Raw genomic sequence first — 10,350 nt, forward strand, 5'->3', positions numbered from 1 at the left:
TTTTATTCTTCACTACAAGAACATTTACAATAGTTTAAATTTTCTTTTAAACAAAAATTTTTAGTTGAGGTTAACAAGTCGGGTAAGAAAAATAACAAAAATAAATAAATAAACATATCTACATAAAAGCTAAAAAGTAATTTTCAATTGGTGACCACTTTAAAGACCCAACGAGTATGTGTCTACTGAGTCTGAGTACTCTAAATGCTCTCAAACACATAATATATAAGAAACTTTGTTTGTTTTAGTTGGACAACAAATCCTAAATAACATATATATAAACCTCAATATTTTCTTTCTTCCATATCAACAAAAATTTCTGGAAAAAATAATCATATTGAAGTTGGTTTTATAGGCTGCCCAATTTCCAAAATCGCAATTCAATAATTTTTTTTAAAAAAAAATAGTTTCTTTCCTATATATGCAACTATTCTGATATCATCAGAACTTCACAAGTCTAATCATCCCATAAGTTGTTATGCCATGACCGTGTACACATTGCAAAGTGGAACCAAGTTCATGTTCACAATTTTAGAACTCTATTTTCATAATATTTAAACCTTATGTTCACAATTTTTAAAATTTTATGTTCACAATTTTTTAATTCTATATTCATAATTTTTGAACTATATATTCCCAATTACACAATTTCAGAACTCTATTTTCACAATTTCAGAACTCTATGTTCACAATTTCAGAACTTTATATTCACAATTTTATAACTCTATATTCAATAGTATAACACAATTTTTGAATTTATATAACAAAATTGTGAATGTTGAGTAATGTAATTTTGTATATTGAGATTTAAAATTGTGAATATAAAGTTTTAAAATTGTGAACATAGAATTCTTAAAATTGTAAATATAGGGTTTTTAAATTGTGAACATGGACATGAGTTTACCTTGCAAGGTGGACCCGGATCCATAGCATAATTTGTAATCATGCCCCCATGTTGCCTTGTCTAGTTGTTATGCTATGGACCCGGGTGCACCTTGCAAGGTGGACCCGGGTCTATGTTCACAATTTTATAATTCTATATTCACAATTTCATAACCCCATGTTCACAATTTCATAACCCTATGTTCACAATTTTATAACTCCATGTTCATAGCTTTATAACTTCATGTTCACAATTTCATAGCTTTACGTTCGCAATTTCAAAACTCTATGTTCACAATTTTATAACTCTATATTCACAATTTCATAACTCTATGTTTAATAGTATCAAAACTCTAGGTTCCAAAATATAAAACAATTTTTGAATTTATATAACAAAATTGTGAATATAGATTTCAAAAGTTGTGAATATTAAGTAATGTAATTTTGTATATGGAGATCTAAAATTGTGAATATAGAGTTCTAAAATTGTGAACATATAATTTTAAATTTGTGAACATAGACCCAAGTAAGGTGAACCCGAGTCTATAGCATAATTTGCCTGCCTTGTCAACCACTCTTCAAAATGACAAAATTGTTCATATTCTCCAGCCCATGTATGCTCACAACCCAACTTGCCTAACGATATATGGTGCACCACAATTCACTATGAGTATTGTGAATCATAATCCAAATTATGAACATATGATTAATAAATATATACCTTTAGTTAAAAAATATTGAACAAGAAAAATCAACAGATATTGAACAAGAAATCAATTTGATAATTGGTTAGCCTATCAATTGGCACAAATTATATCATTAGGGTAATAAAAATCAACCAACGGATATTGAACAAGAAATCAATTTGATAATAAAAGTAAATCAATTTCATCAACAAATACTTACATTTTAATCCTTTAATCAAACTATTAATTATATATATTAAAAAAAAGCATAAATTAATCACCAAGAAATAACCTATAAGTACATAAACAAGCAAAAATTAGTCTAAAACAAAGCAACATATAAATTTTAAGATACATGTTGGGTTGTTGTCAACTAGAGCTTCAGATCAAACAGATCTAATAGAAAGTTCAACCTAGCTATGCTCAAAAGCTCACACAATTATGAAGCCAAGTAAACATGTTGCAAAATCAAGTAACATAATTTACAGATAGTGTAGAATCAATGAACCTTCAAATTCAAAACAAAAATACAAGTAAGTTGAGAAATTACTTACAAATTAAGGTAAAATTGAAAGTTAAGAACAATATATATACCAACATGGAGGTAGAATTAGTAACGATCATCTGTGCGTTAACAATTAGGAGAAATGAAATCGACGAACTTGGGAGTCTCGATCTTTTTGTATAACTCCTGGTCTTTTCTAATGTGCATATTACATCCAAGTGTCAGTAAAAACAAATCGAATTTTGAATTTTCTTACCATTTTGGCTATACGGTGAAGCATTTGCCATTGAACCAGTGACGGAAAGTCATCGTTCATTGTTCATCGTTGAAACAGCGTGAACTCGTTGCTCTAGCGAGCAACCGAGAGAGAGAGAGAGAGAGAGAGAGAGAGAGAGAGAGAGAGAGAGAGAGAGAGAGAGGAGAGAGAATCTTTCAATCAGACGTTCATTGATTTGAGACTTTGTGATGTTGCGCTTTTATCAATATCTGATCTGTCGATTTTGATTATTCGCTTCTTTCAAAATTAGGGGATTTAGAGCTTTCTAGAAAAAGGGATCGAGAGGACTAGGTTATTTGGGATGGACCAAATAAACCTGATTTTTTCAAGTCTGATATATTACGACCCATACCACCTATGACTAAACAAGCCCAAATCGACAAGTTATTTCCATTTTGGCAACTCTAGTTATTAGAAGATAAATAATCAATTTGGGCATACAATTTGACGCGGACGAAGATAAACGATGTATCTCTTAAGTCACTCGATAGAGTTATTAACTCCAACAAAGGTCCTCTAAGTATAGTGATTTCTCACAATTGGTGTTTGTCTTTTAATTTGGACAATTTTGACACTTGACAATTAAAACCTTTTCAATGTTGGTCCTTAACTTTCTTCACAAGCTCATTAAGTGGACGTCAAATGAAGGGGTAAAACTATCTTTTTACCTAATGAGTGTATAATTCCTAGTTGTTCCCCTCTGTATATGTCGACAAGTGGGTGTATATCGTACCAACACTACTCCATGGGAGGGTACTCCATTAACGAACTGAAGTTTATATAAGAGAAGAAGAAAAAGTATGAGGATATTAGGATAATTAGTAGTAGAAACTCTTAAGAAGAAAGAGCTTTATGATTCTGGAATGAGCGAAATCACACAGAGAGAGGTTCAATCGTTGTTGGGCCTTCGCGCCCTACTACGCTTGCAATTGTACCCCGACCGCCATTGGAGAGCTTCTTCAACAATGAGTTCATACCCAGTTTCAGCCCAAGTCCTATGATCCTTGTGTCCAGCTTTTTCGCCAACTACGATGGATGCTCTTTCTCCTAGATGCTGGCCGGAGCCATGGCTTCCCCACTCGCGAAACCTAGTCTTTTGGAGGATAGCTCATCAAAGAAGGCGAGTTCTGGGCTGGGGAGTGAGAAACAATCCAGGTATAAGCAGAATCAGCCGGTGAGGTTGGCGGTGGCTGCTCTGTCGCTGTTGTTAGTTGTCTCGCCAGGGTTAAGTCCTTTCGAGTTGTTCAATTCACCCGGGTTCCTCTCTCCTCTTCAGGTAATTCACTCAATTGCTCAATTTCATTGATTATTATGATGGGTTCTCTATTTTGATATTCTTAGCTTTTGCTTATCTTCATATATGTCGGGTATACTTAAGGGAAGGACGAGGAACTATGCACTCAGTTGGTGAAAAAAAGGTTTTACCCTTCCAGTTGAGGTCCACTTAACGAGCTTATGACGAAAGGACAACATTGAAAAGATTTTGATAGTCAAGTGTCAATATTGTCCAAATTGAAAGACGATGACCAATTATAGAAAATCACTATACTTAGAGGACCTTTGCTGGAATTAACTCCACTTAATATGATAGTAAATAAACCTTCCTTCTCATTTAGACACAATGAAAAATCCTATCAATTCTGATGTAGCTTTGGCATTCTGAGCATGCTTTTCAAAGTGATTTGTCAAAATCAATTGATTACCACTATACCAAAATATATAGTTAATAGCAAAGGTACAACTTTATTTCTTTACAATTGCGTAGGAGTCATTGCAACATTCCGGTGACATAATAGTGTACTTGGCTCTTCGAGCCACCACCCAACACATGAATTGGATCAAGGAAGCTTACATGATCTTGAGATGATTCCCCTTTGTTCAAATGTGAAGGTCTAGGTTTATCTTCTCACATCACAATTCATATTTGCTCTATAAACACATTGCAAAGAGTAATTGAGTGGGCTGAGCATTATTCTAGCTTGTACAGTACCTAAAAGGTTACAAGTTTGATTCTTACACTACTACAAATAAATCTTTTAACGTCGGTTTTCTTTCGACGTCGTTCTTCTAAACGTAGTATATTAAAGAAACGACGTCGTGTATTGAACCGACGCCGTAGCTATTTATTAAAAAAATAATAATACGACGTTAGTTCTTGGCCAAGAATCGACATCATATATTTTATAAAAAAATAAAATAAAATAGCCTACAACGTCGGTTCTTCAATCGTAGCTATCTTCGGTTCAATACGTTTAAGGGTATGTTTGGCAAACCTAGCTGAAAAGGTAGCTTAAAGCTGAAAAGTAGCTGAAAACTGAAAAGCTATAAGCTCGAAGCTGAAATCTAAAGAGCTGTTAAGCTAGCTGTTATGCTTAAAAGTGTTTGGTAAAATTAGCTTTTTGATAAGCTGATAAATGTAAAAAGACTAAAAAGGACATCTTCATACAATTTATATAATTTTAAATTTAAATAGGTTTGTTTATATATTAAAATATAAAATAATGAAATCAATATATTTAAATAAAATATAAAGTAAGAACATATATTTGAAAATATATAAAATAAAAAAAATGTTTATAATTCATAAGATTAGTTCATACAAAAATTAATGTTCAAACATAAATGTCAAACTGAAATTACTACCAAACATAATGAAAAGAAAATGTTAAAAGGGTTTAATTGAGAAGATTGGTAAAGGATGTCATTTATTTAAAATAATAAGGATAAAGATGGAAAAAAGTTAAAAAGCTAATAGCTTATTTTTGAAAAGCTACCCCAAGTAGTGTTTCAAAATAAGCTCTTATTTTAAGTTACTCTAGCTTATTTTGAGAACATTACCAAACAGAGCTTATAGCTTATTAGTAGCTTAAAATAAGATATAAACTCCTAAATAAACTCTGCCAAACATAGCCTAAGTGAAAAGCTATTTAAACGTATACAGGCCCCTGTTTGGTAAATGGTTGTTGGCTGATTGGGTTGGCTGTTTGGGTTAGAAGGTATGATTTGTTGATAATATTAGCTGATTGTAGAAAGTTGTTTGATAAATTGGTTGTTAGCTGATAGCTATTTGGTATAATTTCTTTTCTCAAAAAGCTAATTGAAAATGCTGTTTTGAGTAGCCTTTTGAATTTTAGCATTTTGAAGTTACAAAAAACTTATTAACCAAATAAGTAATAGTGATCAAATAAGCCAAAATTGACTGATATGCTGATTATTTACCAAACAGGGTCACAATGTTTCGGTGGTAATATAATCATGATTTGAAGGTCAAAATTATCAACACTACCTCTCCCTAGCTATCTTCGATCGATTTGGTGACTTTGTAGTAACGGGTTCATAAGGTAAGATCGTATGCCACTAAATAAGAAACCATAACTCTTCAATTTGAATTTAGTATTTGAATATAAGAATTAGGGTGTGTTTGGTTCAACATGCATGACAATCAAAATTGGGATGAGAATCAAATACTTGATAATTGAAATAAGTTTTGGTGAAAGTATTTTGCATGTTTGTTAATAGATTGGAATTGGAATAATTATCAATAATACTGTTGTTTTGTTATGTATGACCTTATAATTAGATTTAAGATTTTAAAAATATAAAAAATAAAAAATAAAAAAGACAATTGATCTTAATATAATGCCATCCAAATCACAATATGAACAACAAATCAAAACAAAAATCTAAAATCACTAATCCATTGCAATGACGAGGCGATGAAATTTAGAAGGCAATGAAATGATGAGAATAAGGCGAAAATAATGGGATGATACCTAAATTAAATTAGGTAATGAGTTTTTTAGTTATAGGCATTAGGCAGGGACGGAGCTATAGTGGGAGCACCTGCCCCCACTCACCCCACCCCCATCCCTATATAGCGTTGTATGTATATGTGTATATATAGTTTATGTTTTAGATATAAATATAAAAAACAGATTAGATAAATAAAGGGTTAGGAGTTTTTATTCTCTTTATTAAAGTTATGATTTGTTTTATTTTTCGCATATATCTAATACGGAGTAATATTTATCATTATATTTCTAAAGTGTTTCTTTTTTTTTTTTTTTTTTAACCATCTCTTTTGTTTTTATATTTTGTCCCATGGAAGATATTTCTGACTACGTCCCTGATTATAAGGATAGTCAAATCACCTATGTTTTAAAATATTGTTAACCAAATAACGTGTATGATTATTTGATTATACATCCTTAATCCTTAATATTTATGCAACGTAACTATATATGTGAACGTAACGAAAGCGTCTATATGTCACAGCTGAAACGAAAGCAAAACTTGATGGAAGTCAGGAAGCATCTTCGATCTTCTCGAAGTATATCTCACTGAAAGCAAAGCAAAGCTAGCCGCCGTCTGCGTCGACGGCATGAAGCTGCCAACTCTGACCTGGCCACTGCTCCGACGAATTGAATAAGCGGCAGAGATGAGATCAGGGTTTGGGTTAACCATATATCAACGACGCATGCATGCATGCATGCACGTACAGAGACGACTCAATACAATGAAGGTGGTCAATGCAAAATAAACACATGACGATTACAAAATGCCATGCAATGCATGCATGTGAAGATTGACGTACAGAAAGAAGACTGAAAGTGACTGCACAGATGGATCGAGAAGGTGGCAGATCTAACATCCCGATGCTTCCCGTGATGACGTTGACTGATGATCCAGCACCGTACATATACCCTGGGTGGGTATATTTCATGTGAGGTTTTTGCCTGCTTCATCATCATCAATTTGATGGAGACATGGAAGTTGAGATCTATGGATCGAGATTCGTTAATCACGTACTACACGAGACTTTTATATATGTACTCTTTTCTTGCATTTTGTGTCAACATTTCTTTTTGTGTTCACACGTGTATAGAGAGGTATAAGTCAATCTTTTAGTTTAAAGTGGTCAACTATAAATATATTAAACTGATTTACCTTATTGTGAACTTTTGTCAGAATGTCGAGGTGTGCTTGGTCAACTATAAATAAATTAAATTGATTTACCTTATGATGGTGTTACCATGATTTTTGTAGTAGTTAGTTTTTTTTTTTTTTTCCTTCCATTATATTTCAGTGAGGATATGATGGTGTTACCATGATTTTTGTAGTAGTTAGTTTTTTTTTTTTTTCCTTCCATTATATTTTAGTGAAATGGTGCATGCTTTACCTCATTACATGTCCATCTATACTTTCTCAACTTAATGAAGCACAAAGAGTCAATATCGCATCCACAGAGGCTCGATCTCATGACCTCTATGGGAGAGTCACTACATGCCATTTGAACACAAGGTGCTTGCCACAATGGTGTTACCTTTTATTTTTGTAGTAGTTAATTTTTTTTCTTCCATTATATTTTAGAAAAAGCAATTAAAAAAATACTTGGAATGTAGTTGACTAAAACTATTATTATTATTATTATTATTATTATTATTATTATTATTATTATTATTATTATTTGACTATATATTGGATAAGGTAATAAGATAGTATGCCACTAATTACTATCTTGACCATTCAGGTGTTCAGAAAGAGTGGGGATCAATTTCACATGCAGTTCAACACTTCAACTTGTCTTCCATTAACTTTATTGACATTTTTCTTTTACTTTTCCCACCCCAAAAAAGCATCCATACAAGTTGGATATATCATCAGGGCCGGTCCTGAGCACGGGCGGGCTGGGCGACCGCCCAGGGCCCCATGCTAGAAGGGGCCCAACCATATATATGTATATGTATACATATATATTATAGTGTTATAATTATATTAAAAAACAAACAAATGGAGTAGCTCTAGTGGTAAGTGAGCTCTCTCTGTGAGGAAGAATTTAAAGACTGAGGAGAACTTTTTGAAAATATTCACCTGTTTTTTTTTCTTTAACGCAGCTAATAGAATCACAAAGAGGACATATAAATAAATTTTTCAAAAAAACAGAATAATCTAATGAAAATTTGAAACAGTCTAAAGAAAATAAATGTATTTCATGTTATTTGAGATTATTATTTTTTAGTATTATTAAATTTTAATTTTAATTTTTTATATAAGGCCCATTTTTTTAAATTTCGCCCAGGGCCTCCAAAATGTTTGGACCGGCCATGTATATCATTTTACTATAGTATGACTTCCACCATCTCTTTACATATAATTTAAAATTGAGAAGAAAAAAATAATAATATTTCATATTAAATCCAATTAAAAAAATTTACAATGTTATTGATAAGATCAATTTAGATCAGCACCACAAAAGTATATGATTATATACTTTACTCAATATTTAACCTTATAGTTACAGTAGCTATCCACTTACTAACCATTTCAAATTACCATATTAGATACTTAATCATTTTCTCTTTTAAGAAATTTTTTTGGGTTTAATTTTAGTATATCATTTGTGTCACGCATGATATGAGAAGTGCAACTTGCGTGTGTGGTTGAGTGAAAGGAACACATACATCCATCCTTAATCAAAGGTCAATGGTTCGATCCTTGACTTTGGGTATGGAGCGACCTTAAATCTCCAGGTCAGCTGTCCATCTGCCCCACCTAATAGAGGAAAAAACCCTTGGCTACACCCAACAAAAAAAATGATATGAGAAGTGCAAGCTATGTGCTGTTAAAGTGGTCTCTTAAAGAGAATTTGTGTCCAAACACTTCTCCTTAGCTTCTATTCAAATCGAAACCAAACGGATCCACAGCTGTTTTTTATGGAAAAGTTGAGCGAAATTGGCAAAATTTGATCGAGCTTCCGTTGAGAATGCAATGTATCGGTGAGCCACGATGTTATAATCTAAAAATAGAAAAGAAAGCCATTAAAGATAGCAATAAAATACGGAGAAAAGAAAAAAAATTTATGAAATGTTGACTATAAATAGGAAGAAAAAGAGAATAGGAAAATGATGATGAAATACTAGCGCTATAAATAGGAAGAAAAGGATAAGAAGATAGATAATAAATCAAAATGAATATGCATGCATTCTGAGATTGAGAGAAACTAAACGCATATTTATATGTTTGATCCCCCAAAATTGATCAAAAATTCAATTGAATTTTGTGTAATTAATGATAGAATAATGATACATAATGGTTTTAATTTGTAGAGAAAAATAATAATGCTTTTTGAAAAAAATCATCATTTGATTATTTAGTTTTCAAATGTATTAATTTTTTACCGTTTTTTCTGTTTAGCTTGGCTTGCATTCGACCAAAGTTTCCTCTAGTGGATTATTATAACTAATAATAGATAGATAGCATTGGAGTGAAAGCCTTTGGATAGTGACTAAGCATTAACATGACATGTGTCTCTATCACAATTTATGTAGTTTTTTTATTCTCCCGTTATAAGAAAAAAAATGTCATAATATTATTTATAATTAAAAAAGTTCAATATGACAATAAAGAAAACATGTTAAGAAGTGAATGTAACATGATTATAAGAAAAAATTGAAGTATTTATATATAGGGAATTCTATTCTTACAAAAAGTAACATTAATTCTAATAAAACCACATAGCTTCAATTCCTAATATTCACTCACATCCTATTAAATTTTCAATTCACATATACCTAAGTACCAAACATTCGATTTTTTTTTTTCTAAAATTGATTTTTGATATTTATATAAGCATATAATATATTAGAGTTTATTACCAAAATGGTCCATCGACTATTGCAAAATTACCAATTTGGTCCTCAACAATTTTTCGACCCAACTAAATCTCTCGACTTTGAAAATTTTAACCAATTTGGTCCTCTGTTTTTTTTGCCGTTAAAATTGGGACCAAATTAGTAATTTTTCTATAGTCAAGGGACCAAATTGGTAGTTAATTTTTCACTGAAATGGTCCCTTGATTATAGCAAAATTACCAATTTAGTCCTGATTTTAACGGCAAAATAAACAGAGGACCAAATTGGTTAAAATTTTCAAAGTCGAAGAACTTAATTGGGTACGAAAAATTGTCGAGGATCAAATTGGTAATTTTACAATAGTCGAGG

This window comes from Ipomoea triloba, chromosome 14 (genome assembly GCF_003576645.1).
Source record: "Ipomoea triloba cultivar NCNSP0323 chromosome 14, ASM357664v1".
NCBI lineage: Eukaryota > Viridiplantae > Streptophyta > Magnoliopsida > Solanales > Convolvulaceae > Ipomoea > Ipomoea triloba.